Source organism: Mus caroli, unplaced genomic scaffold (assembly GCF_978045245.1).
Source record: "Mus caroli unplaced genomic scaffold, Mus_caroli_1 scaffold_19, whole genome shotgun sequence".
Lineage (NCBI taxonomy): Eukaryota > Metazoa > Chordata > Mammalia > Rodentia > Muridae > Mus > Mus caroli.
This window is the reverse complement of record NW_028227274.1, coordinates 3286769-3297139: the sequence shown is the minus strand read 5'-3', so window position 1 is coordinate 3297139 and position 10371 is coordinate 3286769.

Here is a 10371-nt window from a genome sequence, read left to right as displayed (position 1 = left end):
AATTCTTTCTGATTCTTGCCCCTCTCCATCTCTCAGTGTTTCCATTTGGTCATCTGTGTGCCAAACTCTCAGGCAGAACCTCTGACAGGCAATTTCCCAATAGTGAGCATCCATATGAATAGTCACACAAATCAGAAGGTGTGGAGAGAATGCTCTTGAGCGTTTGTAACTCAGATGTGCCTGACTTCACTTCCCGTCTCACTGAAATGTGAGCAGTCTCAACTTCCAGCATCTGTGATCAATATAAGTCAAGGATTTTTCATTGTGAATGATGATTAACTTTTATTGGGTATCTATTTTGTGTCAGGTACTTTGATCTTAGTTTAAACAAAAATAGATGTGCAAATATATCTGCAAGAACAATAAATCATTTTCAAAGACAGAACAGAGTAAAATTTGAGAAAGAAATGCTATCCTCAAGAAATCTCAGTTCTGCCGGGCGTGGTGGCACACACCTTTAATCCCAGCACTCGGGAGGCAGAGGCAGGCGGATTTCTGAGTTCTAGGCCAGCCTGGTCTACAAAGTGAGTTCCAGGACAGCCAGGGATATACAGAGAAACCCTGTCTCGAAAAAACAAAACAAACAAACAAACAAACAAACAAAAAAGAAATCTCAGTTCTTGGGGTCTCTCCAACAATGAAGAAAAATGTTGGAAATATTATGCAAAATCTATAACTCATCATGTTCCTAAAGCTTTCAAGCTTTCACTTATAAAGTTGTGTGTGTGTATGTGTGTGTGTGTGTTTCTTTCCCAAATAGTTCATTAATGTGTTTTTCAAAACTGGGAAACAAGGGAACATTAGGCTCTCACAGGTAAATTTAAGCCTTGATCTCAGCAACATACACTGACCTCAGAACTTAAGTTTCTCTGAGTTTTAAGGACTCCAGGTATAGGTAAGCCAAGAACTTAGGTGACCAAATGGGAGGGCCTAAAGCACAATATTCTATAAAGAAACTATAAAATACTATAAAACTATAATTTTTGGTGCACGCCTTTAATCCCAGCACTTGGGAGGCAGAGGCAGGCGGATTTCTGAGTTCGAGGCTAGCCTGGTCTACAAAGTGAGTTCCAGGACAGCCAAGGCTACCCAGAGAAACCCTGTCTCGAAGAACAAAAAAAAAAACCTATAATTTTTAAAAAGAACTATATCTAAGGAAAAGTGTTATGGCATCTGTAGTTTAACTGGAAATACATCAGAAAGAAGGTAGTCAACAAAAGGATGGCTGAATGACTGGGTGGCTGGGTGGGTGATGACTGGATGGGTGGATGGATAGCTGGATGGGTGGATGGGTGGGTGATGGTTAAATGGGTGGTGACTGGGTGGGTGATGGCTTGATTGGTGGGTAATGCCTGAAGAGGTGATGGTTGGATGGGTGGGTGATGGCTGGATGGCTGTACTCACAAAAAAGAAAGTATAATGAAATGGTTAGTGTAGAAGTCAAGCTATAGGAACATATCTGATTATCAGAAGATTTTTTTGACTTTGCTATAAGTTTGCAAATTGACAAAGTGGAAGAGTAGATAGTTAGATAAATAGAATCTTTTTTTATGTTTCTTTCTTTTTAAATATTATTTATTTATTTATTTTTATGTATACAAGAATACTGTAGCTGTCTTCAGGCACACCAGAAGAGTGCATCAGATCCCATTACAGATGGTTGTGAGCCCCCATGTGGTTGCTGGGAATTGAACTCAGGACCTCTGGTCAATGCTCTTAACCACGGAGCCATCTCTCCAGCCCAGAGGAACAGAATCTTCAGTGAAAGCTTGTTTGTGTGTTTATTTGTGATAGGGTCTTAGTATGTAGTCCTGGTTGACATGGAACAGACTATGTAGACCAGGTAGACCTTGAACTCCTGATCTTCTGACTTTGCCTCCTGAGTGCTATAAACAGGTTGTGTGCCTCTGTGTTTGTCTCATATTTTTTTTTGAAAGGAGCCCAGAAACATGTCTATGAATATATGAAAAATTTGTGTCTGACAGTAGTATCAAAGAATTTTGATTAACAAATGGTAATGGGAAAATTAGATTTCAACCTTACCAAGTGGCCTCATGTTTCCCACCAAGCTGTGAGAGCCTTGATGGTGGATCTAGGTCTGTTTTTCCTTATCATAACCTCAGAGCCTGGTACTTGCTGGTAATATTGCTGATATTTGTTGTGTGAAGATTTGGGTCTTGGAAGATAATTGTGGACTGTAGGATTCCTGGCACCTGTGTTGCTGTCACCAACTGGAGGAAAGAGCACATAGCGGAACCCTGAACCCACCGCTTCCCTGTTCTTTGTCAGCCAGGCTGAAGCAACTGTTCTGACCACGGACTATTGACAAGAGATAAGAAAACAGAATAGTGAGTGCTGTAAACTCCACTCAGTGGCTAGCAGAGCATTTTTGTTTGTGACCTGAACCTGCAAGAACAAACTTTACGGTTGCTCTTACTTCCTAAGGCTACATTTAATGAAATGAGGGAGCAGTATCTGAGGGATGGGGGGAAACAATAATGTAGGAAAAAATGATTTAACCAAAATACAGATCCTATTATAGATATAACTTATGTATGCTTATAGATAGATGTAAATATGGTATGTGTGTTAAGTGTACATGTATAAAACAATAACAAAGAATTCTATCTGATGAACGTAAGCAGACCTTATAAATATTTTCCTTACAGCCCTGAAGGAGAGCAAGTTATTTCACAGTCAAATTTGGCAAAGGAACTCTGAACCACTTTCACATATTGACTCAGAGGTTTTAGTAGTCAGGCTACATCCTGCACTTTGATTCTGGTCAGTCACGTGCTCATTCTCAGCACTCCAATGAAGAAGTGAAAGAACTGCATTTGAATTATAGATACTGAACTTGGAGGTTGCATTTTCACTGCTAAATCAATCAGAGCATGTTCCTTGCTCAACAGCATCGTCAGTGACAGTTTTCTACAAGGCTGATCTGAATGAACTGCTGTCTTCCTTCCAGTAGTTTCCTAATTCCCCAGTAATTTAGTTCTTCCATGTTGTGAGCTTTACATCAACCAACTACAAATACACAAGTGAGTTCAGAAATGTCAATAATATCCATTCTAATGCTGTGAATAAAAGATTTGATGCCAGGACTGGAGAGATGGTGCAGTGGTTAAGAGCCCTAACTGCTCTTCTAGAGGTCCTGAGTTCAATTCTCAGCAACCACATGGTGGCTCACAACCATCTGTAATGGGATCTGATGCCCTCTTCTGTGTGTCTGAAGAGAGTGACAGTGTACTCATATATACAAAATAAGTAAATAAATCTTTTTAAAAAAATGATGCCTAATAGGTTCCTCTACCAATCAGCTATTGGAATCCCATCTTTCTGCCAGTACTGCTCAATTTTCAACCATAAGTGATACAGTTTAATGATCTTGAAAAAGACAGGATCTTTACAAATTTATATATTTGGTACCCCCTCATCCATGGATTTACAATTATCCAACTGCTATCTGAAACTATTAAATGGAAAATCTGGTAACAAACAACTCATATGTTTGGAATTGCAGGCAATTCTGAGTAGTACTATGAAATCTTCTGCCTTCCTACTGTCTCCCAGAGCATGAATCCCTTTGTCCTGGATGTCCACAGTGCATTGTATGTACGTGGAGAGAAAATAGGCTATAGCTAAGGGTTGGTGCTATCGGCATTTCAGGCATTCACTGGAGGGACTGGAACATGTACCCCTCAGACAAGAGAGACTACTGTGCCTCTTGGTTATTTTTGTGTATTTTATACCCAGCATGAGGTAGAGTTGTCCTGATTAAGCCAGACATGTTCCAACGTGACTACTATTAGGACAAAGGAGAGGTTGCCTTCTTGATTTCAACTTTAAAGACTTTTATTTTGATTCTATCATTAAGATGCATGTGATAAAATATGAGGCTATATTTTTACACACACACACTTCAGGCCTTCATAATAAGACATCTTGTTCCCCTTCTGAACAGGATTGTCTCAGCTCCTTAGCTTGTGGAATGACAATGATAACCAGAACTGAAGGGCAGTGGGTACTGGTGACCAGACAGCTTGAAGGTGCCAAGTGGTCGTTGACATTAGGATACACATTTTGGGGCTAGAGAAATGGCTTTTCGGTTAAGGACAGATACTACACTTGCAGATGACCCAAGTTCAGCTCCCAGCACTCATGTCAGGCAGCTCACATGAGTAGCATGATGAAATTTGCCCTCCTACTGTCTGACCTATAGTGAGTGGCCTGTAACAAAGAGCTCCCCAGCTCTAGGGGAGCCAGGGCCTTGGGTATCTGACATATATATATATATATATATATATATATATATATATATCTCCATATGTATACATGTTTGGTCAGAAACAAAAGTTAAAAACAACAACAACATGCTTGGAAAAAGTCATAACTGTCAGTTAAACAGTAGGTGGTCCCTACTTGGAGCACAGTCACAGAAAATTAGATTCACATTCTTTGCCTTTTAGTGGAGGGACCCATTTAGTTACTTGGATTTGTTTTTAGTTTCGGGTAAAGAAGAGGACAGTTGGTGGAAGAGCATCAGCTGGTGGTTTTTACTATGTGAAATCAAGTCTTTGCAGAAATCAACACTACATGTCCTGCAATGTTAGTATGGAGAGTGCTGTGATGTGCTACATATATTCACACACATGGTAGAGAGCAAGAACTGACTACCCAAACATAGTGGATATTTCCTTATACTCATCTGAATTGGTCTGCAGTTATAAACCTCCCTCCCACTAACAATGGGGGTATGGCCACTCACAGAACAAGCAAAAGTTAAGGTGCTAGAATTCCTTGATGGAAATCTCACCTTTGCATTTTGTTGCTCTGTTTCCTGAAATAACTTGGAAGATGCCCAGGAAACACCATTCTGCTTTGTTTTTCTTAAAATCCACCCATTCTGTCACTTCAGAAAAGCAAATGGCCTTTGCAAAGTCACTAAGTTTGCAGCTGCACATTTCCCAAATAAAGCAATTTTAAAGAGCCATCAAAAGTGTTGTCTTCTAACCTCCATGTGTGTTCCATGGCACCCTTCTCAAATGAGCATACATACGTGTCAAAGACAGAGAGAGAGAGAGAGAGAGAGAGAGAGAGAGAGAGAGAGAGAGACCTCTGAACTCTTCCACAGCAGTAAGATGGCTAGGTGGATAAAGGCCCTTGCCCCTAATCCTTATCATTGGAGTTCTATTCCCAGAATCCACATGGTGGAAGGGTGACCCGTCTAGCAGGTCCAGTTATTCGAGGGTCTCGAGGAGACCTTCTCCTAAGAACCAAATGGGGGGTAAAGAGAGACGAGAACCTTGTGAAATGAAGACACACGGAAGCAGTCTGAGTAGCATCAAGGTCCCACTGTATTAGCAAGGCTCAAGGTTTAAATGCACAAGCAAAGGGGGAAGTACTTCTCAGCAGGTGGGATGGGGCAGCAGAAATTTTTCTTTTGGTGACTACACGGGGAAGCAGGAACTTGGTGGTATCAGGGTACATCTTAGGTCAGGACATCCAGAGCTGACTTAGGGCTGGAACAATCTGTGGCCCACTTTTGACCCCCTTTTCTTCTCAGGGGGGTGGTGGTGAGAGGCCCAATTCAGAGATCAGGACAATAGTGTTGTCTTAATAGCTCCCAACAGAAGAGAATCAATGACTCTGATTTCAGAGAGATGCTGCAGCAAGCAGGGGCGGGGAGATACACACACTAAGTAAATAGATGAGAAGAACTGGTTTCCCAAATGTCCATTATCATGCTGTGATGGCATCACTTACATAGAACTTGCTCTGGTGATTTGGGATTATAATGACCCCATCCTAAAACAGGACTTCCTTAACAGGAAGCTGTTCCCAGTTGTAACTCATCACCTCTTGAGTACACCATAGTAATTAGGAAGCATTCATTGAATTCCAATCTCACTTAATAGAGATGATTCATTAGTGCATAAGAGAGCCTAAGTATTGAGCTAAAAAAGCATTTTCTGAGAATGAGTAGCATTCTCCAGAAAGGTTATATTCTTAGGGTGATAATTAGAAACTTAGAAACAAACTGTGGCCAATTAAATATGGCAAATTGAGGGTGGAGAAACAACGTGACAGTAGAGTGCTTCCCTGACACGGGTCTTGAAAACGATCTCCAGTACTGCACAAAGGGAAACAATGCAGACTGAATGTTCACATATGTCTTCAATCCTCTGACTTTCCATAAAAGTGACAGTTAATACATACAAATGTCCAAAACACACAAGTGTAAGAAAAGCTCGCAGGAAACCACAACTGACAAGAAAGCAGCACTCTGGAGAATGCCAAGTCCTATGCTGGCAGAGCAGAAAGTTAAAAATTCAGTCTTTATTCTACACACAACACCCCAAAACCTTAAGACTTGCAGATACCAGGAGGCACAGGGCAATGTACAGTGGAAATAGGAAAGTTTAGTTGAAGTTTCTATGGAGACCTTTTGAAATACAATCTCCCTCAAACAGAAATGCCAAAAGTTTGCTCCATTCTAGCACAATCAAAGGAAGAAAACGTCCTGTCTGGGGAGGCTGAGTCAGAGAGACTGAGGAACAGCAGACCGCTGAAGAGAAGACTGCCTGGCCTCCCCCAAAACTGCACATAAACCACAAACTGAATGTTGAGATCTCCCAACACAACTCAATTAAAAGAGAAAAAGGGCTGGAGAGATGGCTCAGCGGTTAAAAGTACTGTCTGCTCTTCCAAAGGTCCTGAGTTCAATTCCCAGCAACCACATGGTGGCTCAAAACCATTTGTAATAGGATCTGATGCCCTCTTCTGGTGTGTCTGAAGACACCTACAATGTACTCATATAAATAAAATAAATCTTAAAAAAAAAAAAGATTAAAAAAAAACTTGTAGCAGGATGTATATTAATCCAACAATAAATTAAGAGTTCACCTTTGTGGAAAACAACCAATCCAAAAGAATGTCATTAGAGACATTTTAGATCAGAGCAGTCTACAGATTCAGTGCAATACCTATTGAAATATCAATTTATTCCACAAAAATATATATATTGAAACATCCTTACATGGGCATGAAGTACAAAAGATCCTCAATAGGCATAGCCTTCTTGAGAAGAAAGAGCACACACAGCTGGGAGTGAACGCCTGTAGAACAGTAGTACTTGACTTCAAAATATACTACAAAGTTACAACATCCAAAACACCATGGAACTAGCATCAAAACAAACACATCGGCCAATGGATTAGAATAGGCAACCCCAAGATAAAGCCACACATCCAATTGATTTTTCATGATGCCAAGAACACACAGCAGAGACCGTGGAAAGCTAGTTATTTACATGCAGAAGAATGAAATGAAACCATATCTCACAACATACACAAAAATAAAATCAAAATGGAATAAATACTTTAATGTAAAACTCTAATTGTGAACCTATTGGAAGACAAACTTGAGGCCCCGGGGGAAGGAGAAAACCCTGGGGGGGGGGGTGGAGGGAGGAAGAATGGGGTAAAGAACTGTATGGTGAGGATTGGGGGGAGGGACAATGGCTGCAATGTAAATAAATAAAATAATTTTAAAAATAAATAAATAAAAGCCATTTTGGGCTAGAGAGATGGCTTAGTAGTTAAGACCACTGACTGCTCTTTCAGAGGTCCTGAGTTTAATTCTCAACCATGTGGTGCCTCACAACCATCTGTAATGGAGTCTGAATCCTTCTTCTGGCATACATGAAAACAGAGCATTTATATAAATAAAAGAAACCAATAAATATTTTTAAAAGCCATTTCGCATGAAATATAAAACACATATTCCTTAACCACTGTGCCATCTCTCCAGCCCCCTCTAAAACACACACACACACATATATATATATATATATATATATATATATATATATATATATATTTTAGCGCAGTAGGGGAGGAAGCTACTCTCGGTCAACTCTGTCAAGCATTTGCACAGACACCAAAGGAACGCTCTTCCTCCACTCCCCATAATACAGTTAGTGTAAGCTAAATAAACCCTTTCCTTCCTATTTGCTTCATAGTCACAGTGTTTCATTGCAGCAATAGAAACCCTAACTAAGACACGAGGGTTGAAAGGCCTGAGGCATTGTTGGATCTTCTGCTCAGGACCGGAGAGATGGCTCAGCAGTTGCGAGCACTCACTGCTCTTCCAGAGGTCCTGATTTCAATTCCCAGTTAACCACATGGTGACTCACAACCATCTGTAATGGAACCCAGTGCCTCTTCTGGAGTGTCTGAAGACAGCTACAGTGTACTCATATACATAAAATAAATAAATAATTTTTATTTTTATTTTTTTATTTTTTTATTTTTTTTTGGTTTTTTGAGACAGGGTTTCTCTGTGTAGCCCTGGCTGTCCTGGAACTCACTTTGTAGACCAGGCTGGCCTCGAACTTAGAAATCCGCCTGCCTCTGCCTCCCGACTGCTGGGATTAAAGGCGTGCGCCACCACGCCCGGCGCCATAAATAATTTTTAAAAAAGAGTAGTACTGTACCATACAGTTGTCATGATAGATCCTCTTCAATTTTTTATGTCTGGGTGTATTGCCTGCATCTATGTCCATGCACCACATGCATGCAGTGCCTGAGGACGCTAGAAGAAGGAGTACAATCCCCTGGAACTAGAGTTGCAGATGGGTGTGAGCCTCCATGTTGGTGATAGGAATCAAACCTGGGTCCTCTGGAAGAACTCCAGTTCTCTTAAACATTAAGCCATCTTTCTATCCCCCTTTCAAACTCTAGAATAAAGTCCAATTTAAGTACATTCATTACATATAAATTACATTTTGCAAACTTATTTCTGGAAGATAAAATTTAAGTTTGAAGTTGCAGGAACAGCTTGAAACAATAACTGCCTTATTGTATTTCATGATTTTATGGGCCAGGTATTTAGGCAGGCCTCAGCTGGTTGACTTTTCTGCTCTGAGAGTGTCAATTGAGATTACTTACTGGTATTCAACTAATGGATTATGTTGGTCTACATGTCCAAAATGGCCTAGGTAGGAATGGCTGGAGGGCTGAGATCATCTGAGACTATTGTCTGGAGTACCTACACATGACCTTGCTAGTATTGTGCTTTCAGAGTGGCTGGACTTGATGTGCCAGTCAGAACCACAAAAGGAGTATCCCAAAAGATCGAAGTTGATACTGCAAGCTGTCTTCACTGTGAGTTTAAGATACCATGAAGTGTTACACTTTTTCCATATCAAATAAGGGTCAAAGGGCCAGCTTAGATCCTAGTAAAGAGATCACACAGAGATGTGAATTCCTGGAGGTCTGATTCATTGGAGGGCCATTACTGAAGACTAACTTAACCTTTATAGATAAAGATATCATTCATATTTTCCTTAAGATGTTATGTTGACAAGTCACAAACTCAAAGAAATTTATTATTTCACTAAAAATACTGTATGATGGGGAGTGGAGGAAGAGCGTTCCTTTGGTGTCTGTGCAAATGCTTGACAGAGTTGACCGAGAGTAGCTTCCTCCCCTACTGCGCTAAAACAGCATCAAGCCACACAGGTCTTGGCAACTGTATAACTGTGGAGTTTATATATGTAAGACAAGTTGAGATTACGAAGTTTTTAAAATCAATCTTTTGGGGAGTGGACAGATAGCTCAGTGACTAGAAGCATTTGCTACTGTTCCAGAGGATGCCAGTTTGGTCCTAGTACTGATGTCAAGTGGCTGACACCATCTGTAACTGCAGCTCCAGAGCATCCTATACCCTCAACTGGCTTTGTAGACACCTGTAGACAAAGCACACACTCATAAACATACACACAAATAAAAAAGTAGAATTTAAAAAATCAATCTTTGTTTCTTCATGAAAGTTGTGATGGTTTGTATATGCTTGGCCCAGGGAGTGGGACTATTAGAAGGTGTGGCCTTTTGGGAGTAGGCGTGGCACTGTAGGTGTTGGCTTTAAGACCCTCATCCTAGCTGCTAGCAGCCTTCAGATGAAGATGTAGAACCCTCAGCTCCTCCTGTACCATGCCTGCCTGGATGCTGCCATGCTCTTGCCTTGATGATAATGGACTGAACCTCTGAACCTATAAGCCAGCCTCAATTAAATGTCGTCTTTTTAAGAGTTGCCTTGGTTGTGGTGTCTGTTCACAAACAAGTTTTGTTCACAAAACCCTAACTAAGACAGAATTATTCCATAGGAATTTATTATCATAATAGTTTATTATCACAAAAGGTTGAGAAAGAGCTTGTCTTCTACATAGCCTTTTTCTCCTTTGTGGTTCTGTGATGACAGGATATGGTGCTTCCTTACCCAAGTACGCAGGGCAGGTCCGAAAGCAGAAGGCTCTTGCAGGGCATTTCCCTTCATGGCTTTTGTTTTTATGAGACCTGAGCTTCC